Raw genomic sequence first — 13,596 nt, forward strand, 5'->3', positions numbered from 1 at the left:
GGCCCGGTTCCTTAACAGGCTGCGGACCGGTATGGCCTACGGCCCAGGGGTTGGGGACCCCTGCCCTAGATGCTCTCAGCCTGTGAATAAGTGACAGTCGAGCACTTTGCACGGATTTTCAGTCGCTGAAAAGTCTACTCTTTTTGTAACTATGAAATTGTAAAAAGTTTAGAGATAGAAGAGACCTGTCAGGTACCTGGTCTGATCTCGTATTAGAGATTAATTAACTAATTAATAGGTTAAATGCCTTGCTCCAAGCTGTGACAGTGAGAGGATGTGGCAGTGAACCACATTTTCTGCTTTGTGAGGCCAAAGCAGCAGATGGTCTTCCAGACAACTGGAATGTGTTACTACCCTTGACCTTCACAGAAGGTATCGCTCAGCTTTTCAATTTTTAAATTCTCCTTAAATTCAGCCATTGTACAAAATGAGAAGGGAGGTAAATTCTGGGTTTTTGTGCTTAACCAAACTGTATCTGTGTAATGGCAGAATATTAAGAAAAAAATTGAATGAGGAATGATTACATATTAAGTATTTACTTACCCGTTTATTTAAACATAGATTTGGCAATAGCTGTGATACAAACATGCTTTAAAACTTGGAATGCTGTTTGTTGGTGTCTGCTGTGTTCACTGAAAGCACATGTCATCTCATGAAATAGTGTCAAGAATAGTTTAAAAAAGAGATAGTTGTAAATACTGAATACCTTTCTGCTTGAGAGAGAAATTTTGCAAAGAAAAAGTACTAGAATATTTATTAAAGTAAACAAAATAAAGGAAAACTGTAATATGCTTTCTCAAACTCTGAACTTTTAAGCTGAATTTCTGAATGATAATCACCTGAACAAAGTGAGAAATAGGTTTGACAAGGCTTAAACTTTAGGACAGTCAGGTGAAACAAAGATTATTGATTCTTAAAATTAAGCTTCATTTTATTTTCTCCTTTTATCTTATATCACCCTGATGACCAGCGGACTCTTAAATGATTACCACAGTTTAACTTCTTTGCCAAAGTAAATCAACATTTGGAAAATGGCACAGGAATGCTGTATTTGTAGATTTTGTTAGTTCTCTAAAGAATCTTCTTAGTTTTATAGAGTCTTTATAGATGTTTTGAATTTATTTACATATTTATTCTTTCTTCCCAAGTTTAAGGAGGTAAATATAATAAAAAATGATGTAGTTATATATTTCGTAACTTTTGCTCTGCTGTTACCCTTGAGAGGCATCCTAGTTCAGTAGCTCAAAGCTTGGGCTTTGAAGGCGGAAGCTCTGTGTTGAAATCAGCTCTCCCATTGTTGCCTCTGGAGCTCCTTTTCTTTTTTCTCCCCTCCTCTCCCCTTCCCTTTTCCTCCCTCCCTCCCTCTCTCCCTTCCTCGCCTCTTCCCCTCCCCTTCCTCCTTCCTTCCTTGTGGTGGGAGTGTGGTATTTAAACTTTTAAGCCTCAGTGTCACTACATGTAAAACGGTGATCCCTGTGTCACAGGATTGTGAGGGTTAACTGAGCTGTGAAGTGGTGCCCTGGCACAAAGTAAGGGTTTGATAATTTAGTCAGGTCTTTGTTTTGGTTTTGGTTTTTTAGCACTCATAGTTATTTTACTACTTTGAAGGAAGCATTTGTGAATTATGTTTTGTCTGGTAAACAATGAAATTGAGCAAATCCTGAGATTGCTCCCACTCTAGAGTACTTTATGGAAGGCTCAGGAAAAGAAGGCAGCTACCTCTCTCTCTCTCTCTCTTTTTTCCCCCCCTTTATCTGCTGGTCCCTTAGAGCAGACAGGAGCTAGAGGCGTAGGACAGAAGCCCTCCTTGCCCTGCCTTGCCCCGCCTTGCCCCGCCTTGCCCCGCAGGAGCCTTCGCTCTAAGAGGACAGGCAGGCCGAAAGCACAGCGAGTAGGGCCAGCCTTGCAGGGGGAGCTGGGGAAAGAAGGGGGGAGCAGGCTTGGAGGAGGAGAGCGGCCGTCACTCTGGGGAGGAGGGGCTGGGAGCGGCTCGGGCGTCCACCGAGTGCACCGGCCTTTCCCGTTCCAGGCGCCAGGCGGAAGGCTAGGGAGGGGCTCGGGGGTCGTTGGCCCCGGAGGCCTGCCCCGGTGTTCCCGGCCGAGGGCCTTGCATCGCAGAAGCGGGGGCGGGGTCGGGGGCGGGGCCGCAGGGAGGAGGCGGGAGGGAGGTGGAGTCGCCGGGAGCTGGGGGCTGCTCGGGCTGCTGGGAGAAGCCTTGGGAGAGGGGCGGGCCTCGGGTGGTGCGGAGGGGAGGGCGGGGCTGCGAGGGGCCCTGGGCCGGTGGACGGGAAGCCTCTCCGGCTCTCTGCGGGAGTGTGATGGAGCGAAGCCCAGCCGCCCTGGAGTCGGCAGTGACAGGGTGGGTCTCAGCGTGCCGGCGTCTCTCTGGTGGTCCTCATGCACACCTGGGCCGCTTCTTACCACCTTTGCCAGATGCCATTGTTTGTTTTGTTTTCCGCGTTTAGTTTATTTTTGAATGGAATGCTTTATTTTCCTACGGATTCTGACAGCTTTTACACTGTGAGGAAAATTGTTTAGAATTTATTTTGCAACCCATGGAAAAGTGTTAATATGTAAGTAAATGACCTTGAAATTAAGGCTTGGTTGACATTTTATTTGCCAGGGTTATTTTGTTTAAGGAATTACAGTTAACTCTTAAATAAACTGATAAAATTGACAAAACTTTTCTGGGGAGACCTGCTAGTTTATTTTTGAAAAATATACGTTTCTTTTAGCACATTTCCTCTTTTACTTCAGTAGGTACAGTCCCTTTTGTGTAAGTGAATATAGTAGTGTCTTTGGATTCAATACATTTGGACTTCTCAGACATTTGAAATTGGCATATAAAGTGTGGTGTTTGTGACGTCTCTCTGCCCTCTGCTGGTCAAAATGTACTATTGCTCTTAACTCTGTAGCTTCAGTCATTCGTTTGAATGAAATAATACCCTGTAATATCAAGAGTGGCCAAAAAAACAAATTTGCGGGAAAAAAACCTTTATTGTTTGAAAGGACTGTATTCTTCTTAGGGAAATCCTGCACGATGAATTGTTCTTCCCCAGAGGCCGATAGTGCTGTGGGTGAGAAATATGACTGTCTCTACCACACTGATGATCATTTTTATATTGTGTGTGTTCGTATTCTTTTCTGAACTTTTCTGTAAGTTCTAGATCTGCTCTGTCCAGTGTGGTTGGCCACTAGCCATATGCTGTTTAAGCGAACTTAAATATTCACTTCCTTACTCCCGCTAGCCACATATCAAGGCCTGAAAGCCACACAAATGGCTAATAGCTACTGTGTTGGACAGTGCAGATTAAAGAATGTTTTCATATCTCAGAAAGTTCAGTTGACAGTGCTGTTCTGAGTTTTAAATAACAAGGATTATCATTGTCATGAAGTAATCATTGTTTTTACATTTACAACGAATTTCTTTCTTTGGCATGTACCCTTTTCATATGAAAACAGTTTTAACTGAGGGAATATGTTTAGTAGGATTTTAGTTTATTAAGATTTTTTTGTACCATGTAATTTACTGCAATTGTTTTTTTTTTTTTTTTGCGGTACGCGGGCCTCTCACTGTTGTGGCCTCTCCCGTTGCGGAGCACAGGCTCCGGACGCGCAGGCTCAGTGGCCATGGCTCATGGGACCAGCCCTCCGGGGCATGTGGGATCTTCCCGGACTGGGGCACGAACCCGCGTCCCCTGCATCCGCAGGCGGACTCTCAACCACTGCGCCACCAGGGAAGCCCTGTAATTTACTGCTTTTATTGCCAAATGATTACGGTACAGTTTTCTCAATGTAGAGCATTGAGCATTTCTAGTGTTTTCTTTCTCTGTTTTGAAGATTAAAGTTAAAGTTAAAAATATTGGCCATCTTTCTCTGTGCCATTTAATTGAGGTGATAGCTGCTTTCTCCTTTTGGTGTGTGTTTGGGATGGAATGAAAGATATAAATCAGAGCATATGTAGAGAAACTAAGACTTCGTGACATTGTGAATCATACTTAATATATGTTGATCGTTTAAAAAGAATACATTTTACCCAGATTTCTCTAATGGCAACATTTTGCAAAACTACAGTATCACAACTAGGATATTGACATTGATACAATTTCCAATTTTACAGTGATTTCTGCAGTTTTACTTGCATTCGTGTGTGCGTGAGGGCATGTTTTCTGTACCGTTCCAGCACCACCAGGATCTCTCGTGTTGCTCTTTTATAGCCACACACGCCTTCCTCCCATCCCCCGTGCCCCCTCCCATCCCTGCTTCTGGCAACCACGAATCTGTTTTCCATTTGTAAAATTTTCTTTTTTTAATTTCAACTGTTATGAATCTTTAATGATTATAAAAATGGCTTTAATTTTTTTTTGACAAAGGAAGGTACCTTTTTTTTAAACATCTTTTTTGGAGTATAATTGCTTTACAATGGTGTGTTAGTTTCTGCTTTATAACAAAGTGAATCAGCTATACATATACATATATCACCATATCTCCTCCCTCTTGCGTCTCCCTCCCTCCCACCCTCCCTATCCCACCCCTCTAGGTGGTCACAAAGCACTGAGCTGATCTCCCTGTGTTATGTGGCTGCTTCCCACTAGCTGTCTATTTTACATTTGGTTCCACTTGTAAAATTTTGTCATTTAAAAAATGTTATATGAATGGGAATGTCTGATACTTTGGGATTGGCTTTATTTGCTCAGTGTAATTCTTGGGAGATTCACCCAGGTTGTTACATGTATTAATAGTTTTCTGTTTTATTAAGGAGTAGAATTGGGACTTCCTTGGTGGCTCAGTGGTTAAGAGTCCGCCTGCCAATGCAGGGGACACAGGTTTGAGCCCTGGTCCGGGAAGATCCCACATGCCACGGAGTAACTAAGCCCGTGTGCCACAATTACCGAGCCTGCGCTCTAGAGTCCACAAGCCACAACTCCTGAGCCCGCGTGCCTAGAACCCGTGCTCTGCAACAAGAGAAGCCACCGCAATGAGAAGCCCACACACCGCAACGAAGAGTAGCCCCCGCTTGCTGCAACTAGAGAAAGCCTGAGCACAGCAACGAAGACCCAACGCAGCCAAAAATAAACAAATAAATAAAATTTTTAAAAAAGGAGTGGAATCTTATGGTATGTATGTCCTACAGTTTGTATAATCATTCACTCGTTGAAGGAACTCTGGGCTGTTTCTAGTTTTTGACTGTTAGAAATAATGCTGTACATTTGTGTAAGTTTCCGTTTATTTGGTGAGTGCCCAGTAGTGTAGTTGCTTTGTTGTGGTGCAAGGGCTTCTCATTGCGGTGGCTTCTCTTGTTGCAGAGCACGGGCTCTAGGTGCACGGGCTCAGTAGTCGTGGCTCACAGGCTTAGTTGCTCTGCGGCATGTGGGATCTTCCTGGACCAGGGCTCGAACCTGTGTCCCCTGCATTGGCAGGCGGATTCTTAACCACTGCACCACCAGGGAAGTCCTCTTTAATATATTTTTATGTGTTGTCTAATCTCCTCTTAATTCTCCCCAGTGTGTTTTTTATCTCAGGCATTGTAGTTTGCATCTGTAGTAGTCACAAATACATACATATACACACATATATATATATACACACACACATATATATACATAGATATACATTCCCCCCCATCCCATTCCATGCCTCTACTTGTTCAGTCTTTTCTTTCTTTCTTTTTTTATTTATTTTTGCTGTGTCGCGTCTTCGTTTCTGTGCGAGGGCTTTCTCTAGTTGCGGCAGGCGAGGGCCGCTCTTCATCGCGGTGCGTGGGCCTCTCACTATGGGGGCCTCTCTTGTTGCGGAGCACAGGCTCCAGACGCGCAGGTTCAGTAGTTGTGGCTCACGGACCTAGTTGCTCTGCGGCATGTGGGATCCTCCCAGACCAGGGCTTGAACCCGTGTCCCCTGCGTTAGCAGGCAGATTCTCAACCACCGCGCCACCAGGGAAGCCCTTGTTCAGTCTTTCCTGTAACTTCTTGGACATATGGAAGTCACAGGTGATAATAATGTCTTTGTCTCCTAATCTTATCATTTATGTTATTTTGGGGCCAGTTTCAATTGATTGACTTTTCTCCTCTCTATAGATAGTATTTTCCCGCTTCTAGCATGCCTGGTAATGTTTTATTGGATGCTAGATATTGTGAATTTTGCTTGTTGGTTCTGGATTTTTTTGTGTTTCTATAAATATGCTTGAGGGTTTTTTTTCTTTTGATGCAGTTATTTGGAAATAGTCTGACCCTTTCAGATCTTGCTTGTAAGCTTTGTTAGGTGAAACTAGAGCAGCATTTACTCTAGAGTTAGTTTTCCCTGCTAATAGGCAAGATTCTTCTGAATTCCCCATCTGATGCTCCATGAGTGATGAGGTTCTCTGGTCTGGCTGATGGGCACAGACACGATCCTTGACTGTTTTGAGCTTTGGATGGTACTTTCCCTGTCTTCTGTGGGTTCCTCATACTTGCAGATTAGTAGTACTTGGTTGTGTACCTGAAGGTGATTTTTCACAGAACAGGCGTTCTCTGTGTGCCTCCCTCCTCTCCTGTACTCTGCCTTAGGGAATCTAGCCATTTGATCTCTGTGGTCCTGGCTCCATTGTAGGGAGACCACCGGGCTGCTCCTCGATTTATCTTCCCGGTGCATGGCGAGGACTTCCCCCAGGCAGGAAGTGCGTCCTCTTCCGTCTCTTCGTTCCCAGTCTCTTCAGGAATATTGTCTTACATAGTTTGTTTGGTTTTTAAGGTTTTTTAAGTCAATAGGGTAAACTCAGTGTCTGTTCCTTCATGTTGGCTAGAAACCTGGAACTCAGTATAATATTTTAGTAGAAAAGGGGCACAAAAAGAAAATTAATTTTAAAACTTCTGTTTCTTTTTACTGAAACCTTAACTTTCCCTAGGCTCCCTGGAGAGAATAGTTACATTGAATTTTCTCAGAACATTTGTTTTCATGTAATGCTTAGAGCCACTGGCACAACACAGGAGGACGTGGCAGGACTACTGATGCTGCTGCTGCCCTGCTGCCCCATTTCAGTTCCAGGCCTGCCTCTGCCGACTTGCTGGATGCAGCAGGGGCCAGCCACCAAGTCCGTCCTCCCCGTCCTCTACAGGCTGACTTTGTTTGTAGAGGAAGTCTCTTATGATAAGCTCTTCAGATATAAATTTGATGTTACTTTGCTGACTGATGTCACAGAGTTTTTTCAAGTCAAAACATTTGATTATGGTCTGCAGCATATTATTACATATTTCATGTTTCAGAGATCATCGCATTCTTTTTTGTACTATTGAAAACATCTGTTTATGTAATTATAGCTTGCTGTTCTCAAACAGGTACAGAATTTGGCTTAGTCTTTGCACTGAGTCCTCACGCTAAAAATGCAAACAAGACTGGTATGTTCCACAGTGATGTTTGTTGAAGTCGTGATTTATCAGTGTTTCATAGATTTATTACTGATGCCGAAGACATGAAGTGGGCTTAATCAGCCATCTCCATTATTCGTGAACGTGAAAGACAAAAAAGTAGTTGAACTTTGTAGCTAATTCAGAATATCATGTTAGCCACAGTTTCTGCTTTCCCCATATCAAGGCTTTTTTTTAAAGCCATAGTTTTAATATATAAAATGTATATGTCAAAAATATAAAGACGCTAATTATTTAAATTCATTTTTTCACTTAATGTTGAAAGTTGGTGTTAATTGAGCCAGCATCTGAAGAAGGTGAAGAAAAAGCAAGTTCCTTTTTGTTACTGTGTAGTTAACAGGTAATTGTAAACTCTGAATAATCGAGCATTCATTATGCTTTTTCTTAAGCTGTGGTTTCATTCATTTCACTGGCCTGTTCATAACTGTTCAGTAAGTCCTTGTTGCTAATAGCATAAAATCAAATTTGGGAGTCCAGACTCTTTGCAGTGTCTTCCGCCTGTATTTTCACTTATGCTCTTATCCTTCATGTTTTGCTAGAAGCTATTGACCAGAGGTGCTATGTGCCTTCACTCTGTGTGTGTGTGTGTGTGGTTTTTAATCCTACTGGAATTACCTCAGGGTCTATGTGCTTGTTATTCTCTCCGTCTGGAACCCTTTCCCCAGATGTCTGCCTGTTTCCTTGCTTTGGGGCTCTGCTCAAATGCCACTTCATCAGTGTTGTGTTCCCTGACCGTTGTATTTAAAATTGCATCCCAGCTTTTTTTCTAAGCACTTGCTATTCTCCGTACCCACTTAATTTTCTTTTCTCCATAGCCCTTATCACAATCTGAGATCCTAAACATTTTACAGCTTGTTTGTGTCTCTCTCTTGCTCCACTGGAACACGTAGCTCATGAGGGCAGGGACTTTCATGTGTTCTATTTCCCTTCTGGATCCCCACCATCTAGAAAGTTCTTGGCACATAATAAGCATTCAGCACATTTTTGATGACGGCGAGTCAATGAATGAGTGAATGAACGATTAACCTTCTAAGTTTTCTCTGCTCATCTGACCCTCATCCGTCTCCCCTGGCCCACTTCAGGTCCCACTGCATTCCAGAAGCTGCCTTTGAATGAAACTGCGTCCTGCTGCTTCAGCTCATCCTGATCTGTTCCTCCTTTGAACTCGTGGCATTTTCATATTAGTATAAGAGAGAATTTTCTGATAGATGTAATTGAGTGTGGTTCATGTAGGCTGCAAGATGGTAACACTCTATTACTTGAAATGTTTAAGGAGTGACAGGATGGCCTTGTCAGTAAAGGGGACTAGACTTGACATGTATAGTTCCCTCTGGGCTAGGTGCTGTAATTTCAAGGGACCCTAAAAGGTGTAGATGAAGTCGCCCTGTTTGATAGTTTTGGAGACTGACGTTTAGAGGGGTCACATAATTTGTCTGTAGTTCATAGCCGTTTAAGTGTCTTGGCTGTTCAGACGCGGGTCTTTCTCTGTAGAAGAGCTGTTATGCTGCCTTCATTGAGTAACTACTTCATGAACCTAAGGTCCACTACGATTGTGTGAAGTGTGGCAGTTTGGCATGTTTACCAAGGAATGAAGGCCTGAATGGGGAAGAGTGGTGACGCTTGGTTAGGGAGAGAAAAAAATTAAAAAGTTTTGGATAATGGTGTAATTAGAAACACCCAAAGGGAAACAGAGGCGCCAAACCTTACCATTCTGTTCAGATCTTGGCCTGGTGATAGATCAAGATTTTGACGGCAAAGTTGGTGGATCTTATTTTGATTTCTTGAAGAAAACATTTACTGTTGGGGTTTATTGCTTTGGTTTTTATCTTTATATGATCCAAGTGACCTTACTTAAAAATTAAAATGAAAAATCTTAACAAGCCAATCTTCAGAGGGGTAATACCTAGCATGCTTAATTGGGTTATATATTAATGAAAAATTAATACTTTTCAAGAGCTTACTTTGTGTCAGATACTGTGTTTCATGAAGATTATCTCATTTGATGTTTTCCACAACCATTATTGTCAGCTTTCTATTTTCAGCACCATTTCACAGATAGGGAAACCAAAGCTTAGGGAGGGGTCCAAACTCACACAATAAAATGGTGGAGTCAGCAGTGGCTCAAACTTTTGTCTTGGAGACACATTGAGAAAAAAACATTTCACATGGTGAGTCAGTACATACGTACGTATGACTGAAAGAACTGTTTCGTGGATAGTGACTCTTACTGTAATGTCGCACACTCTGTTCTGTTCTGTATTGTTATGTTTAACCCAGAATAGATATAACACGTAATGGGCTGTTACCTGCAGTCTGAAAAATCTGTTCTTCACAACTATGCTGTGTATACTCCCTGACTTTATAAAATAGTAACTCACTTTTGGCTTCTTTACTTTGTTCTTTCATGCCTGCACCCTCTTCCTTATAACTACCAACATGTATTCTGGCAGCAGAAACAAAAAAATTAAGTCTTGTAGTACTAAAAAAAAGTATTTTTCCCAAGTGGATTTTTATTTTAAGTTAAAACTAGTGAGCTAATTCCTTGTTTTTAGTGAAGATCATGTTTACTGATAGCACGTTTTGAACTTGCCTTTCCTCACGGTTTCACGTGGACCAGGCAGACCATGTTAAACTATTTATTTATTTATAAGTTATTTTATTTTTGGCTGTGTTGGGTCTTCGTTGCTGCGCACGGGCTTTCTCTAGTTGTGTCGAGTGGGGGCTGTTCTTTGTTGCAGTGCGCGGGCTTCTCATTGCGCTGGCTTCTCTTGTCACGGAGCACGGGCTATAGGAGTGTGGGCTTCAGTAGTTGTGGCACTTGGGCTCAGTAGTTGTGACTCGCAGGCTCTAGAGTGCAGGCTCAGTAGTTGCGGCACACGGGCTTAGTTATTCAGCAGCATGTGGGATCTTCCTGGACCAGGGCTCGAACCCGTGTCCCCTGCTTTGGTAGGCGGATTCTTAACCATTGCTCCACCAGGGAAGCCCAGGTCATTTCTTTTTTCTGAAAAAAATAAAACAAAAATCCCCCCCCCCTTTTAAACTATTTAATGTCAGTCCTGTTTCAGACAAATTTTAGGAGAAGAAATTAACTACCTAAGGTAGAAAGTTGCTGTGAGCTCATTTTTGAGTGTTCACACTCACTTGGCCTGTATTAATGCTTCATATTCTAGCCTCCAGAAAATGATTGATTAAAATAGCACGTGGAACCTGTCTTGTAATCAGCATTGTAGTGACTCTTTTTGAATCTTGAAAAGTTGTGCACAAACTGTCAGATGTTATCCCTACTTGTCATGTTGTTGCATTACTGATGCCACTTTACAGAAAAATGTGAATATGAGGTAGATCAACCGTAGACAAGTAGGTCATACCAAAATGTTACTTTCAGATTTTTTAAAAAAGGATATTTTATTTAGTTAGTTTTTAATTTAATTTTTTTTTTTTTGCGCTACGCGGGCCTCTCACCGTTGTGGCCTCTCCCGTTGCGGAGCACAGGCTCCAGACGCACAGGCTCAGCGGCCATGGCTCGTGGGCCCAGCCGCTCCGCGGCATGTGGGGTCTTCCCGGACCGGGGTACAAACCCGTGTCCCCTGCATCGGCAGGCGGACTCTCAACCACTGCGCCACCAGGGAAGCCCAAAAAAGGATATTTTAAAGAACATTTTATTTCCTTCCTAGTAAAATATTGTATGTTAAAATATTTAGTGTTTTAAAAAATAAACTAAAAAGGAAAACATAGGCAGAACACTCTTTGACATAGATCATGGCAGTATATGTTTTAGATCTGTCTCCTAAAAAAGTAAAGGGAATAAAAGCAAAAATAAACAATTGGGACCTAATTAGAGTTAAAAGCTTTTGCATAGCAAAGGAAACCATCTACAAAAAGAAAAGACAATCTATTGAAAGGGAGAAGATATTTGCAAATGATATGACTGATAAGGGGTTAATATCCAACATATGTAAACAATTCGTACAATTCCACATTAGAAAAACAAACAACCCAATTAGAAAATGGGCAGAAGAACTGAACAGACATTCTTCTAAAGAGGAAATGCAGATGGGACTTCCCTGGTGCAGTGGTTAAGAATCTGCCTGCCAACAAAGGGGACATGGGTTCGATCCTTGGTCCGGGAAGATCCCACATGCCGTAGAGAAACTAAGCCCTTGCGCTACGCTGAGCCTGCGCTCTAGAGCCCGCGAGCCACAACTGCTGAAGCCCGCGCACCCTAGAGCCCATGTGCCACAACTACTGAAGCCTGCATGCCTAGAGCCTGTGCTCCACAAGAGAAGCCACCGCAATGAGAAGCCCGTGCACTGCAATGAAGAGTAGCCCCTGCTCGCTGCAACTAGAGAAAGCCTGCACGCAGTAACGAAGACCCAAAACAGCCAAAATTAAATAAGTAGATTAATAATAAAAAAAAAAGAAATGCAGATGGCCAGCAGACACATGAAAAGATGCTCAACATCGCTAATCAGCAGAGAAGTGCAAATCAAAACCACAATGAAGTATCACCTCACACCTGTCAGAATGGCCATCATCAAAAAGAACACAAATCACAAATATTGGTGAGGATGTGGAGAAAAGGGAACCCTTGTGCACTGTTGGCGGGAATGTATTGGGTTGGCCAAAAAGTGCCTTCGGTTTTTAAGTAAAAATAAAAGACACATTTCTCATTTTCACCAAGAATTGTATTGAACAACATATTCACCCATTTTCCACTACCTTCTGTCAGTTTTCAGACAACTTCGTAATTCCATCTTCCCAAAACTTTTTAAATTTTTGAGCAAAGAACTGTTCCAGGTGCCTTTTACAGTCTTCTAGGGAATTGAAAATTTTCCATTAAGAGAATTTTGTAAAGACTGAAATAAATGGAAGTCCAAAGGTGCAATGTCCGGTGACTATGGCAGATGAATCAGAACTTCCCAGCCAAGCTGTAACAGTTTTTGCCTGGTCATCAAAGAAACTTGGAGTCTTGCATTATCCTGATGGAAGATTATGCGTTTTCTGTTGAGTAATTCTGGATGCTTTTTGTCGAGTGCTGCTTTCAGTTGGTCTAATTGGGATCAGTACTTGTTGGAATTAATCATTTGGTTTTCTGAAAGGAGTTCATAATAGGGGACTCCCTTCCAGTTCCACCATATACACAACATCACCTTCTTTGGATGAAGACTGGCCTTTGATGTGGTTGGTGGTTGTTCATTTCCCTTGCCCCATGATCTGTTCCGTTCCACATTGTTGTACAGTATCCACTTTTCATCACCTGTCACAGTTTGTTTTAAAAATGGAACGTTTTCATTACGTTTAAGTAGAGAATTGGACACAGAAATACGGTCATGAAGGTTTTTTACGCTTAACTTACGTGGAACCCAAACATCAAAGCGATTAATATACCCAAGCTGGTGCAAATGATTTTCAGCGCTTGATTTGGATATTTTGAGTATGTCAGCTATCTCCCGTGTGGTATAACGTTCCTTGTTCTCAGTTAATGTCTCCATTTGATTGCTGTCAACTTCAACTGGTCTACCCGACCGTGAAGCATCGTCCAGCGAGAAATCTCCAGCATAAAACTTTGCAGGCCACATTTTTTTTTTTTTTTGCGGTACGCGGGCCTCTCACTGTCGTGGCCTCTCCCGCTACGGAGCACAGGCTCCGGATGCGCAGGCTCAGCGGCCATGGCTCACAGGCCTAGCTGCTCCGTGGCATGGGGGATCCTCCTGGACCGGGGCACGAACCCGTGTCCCCTGCGTCGGCAGGTGGACTCTCAACCACTGCGCCACCAGGGAAGCCCCCGCAGGCCACTTTTGACACGTTCAGTCATCATAGCACCTTTTCCATACACTGCACAAATTTTTTTGTGTGTTTTGGTTGCGTTTTTACCTTTCTTGAAATAATAAAGCATAATATGCTGAAAATGTTGCTTTTTTTCTTCCATCTTCAATATTAAAATGGTTCCACAATAATTCACCAATTTTGATAAGTCCTTTTAAATGCACGCTGATATGAAAGCTGTCTCATACAATCTAACAGAATTGTTTCGAATGACGTTAAAGACAACTAAGTGCTACTAGAGCCATCTTATGGAAAAAAATGAACAAAACTTTCGGCCAGCCCAATAAGTTGGTGCAGCCATAGTGGAAAACAGTATGGAGGCTTCTCAAGAAACTAAAAATAGAACTACCATATGACCCAGCAATTCC

At 42.5% G+C, this 13,596-nt stretch overlaps 1 protein-coding gene across 4 annotated transcripts in view; it reads left to right on the top strand.

The window, feature by feature from the left end:
• Positions 1–13,596, top strand: part of SMAP1 (small ArfGAP 1) — a 150,270-nt gene that overhangs the window by 21,031 nt on the left and 115,643 nt on the right. For 2 of the 4 annotated variants that reach the window (XM_082669006.1, XM_082669007.1), the window contains exon 1: positions 2,273–2,359. The exons of the other annotated variants lie outside the window; for them this stretch is intronic. The gene's annotated coding sequence lies outside the window, so the exon portion shown is untranslated. Of the gene's footprint in view, positions 1–2,272; positions 2,360–13,596 lie in introns of those variants that run through there. 4 annotated transcript variants of the gene reach the window in all.

This window comes from Grampus griseus (genome assembly GCF_964374135.1).
Source record: "Grampus griseus genome assembly, chromosome: 13".
Taxonomy (NCBI): domain Eukaryota; kingdom Metazoa; phylum Chordata; class Mammalia; order Artiodactyla; family Delphinidae; genus Grampus; species Grampus griseus.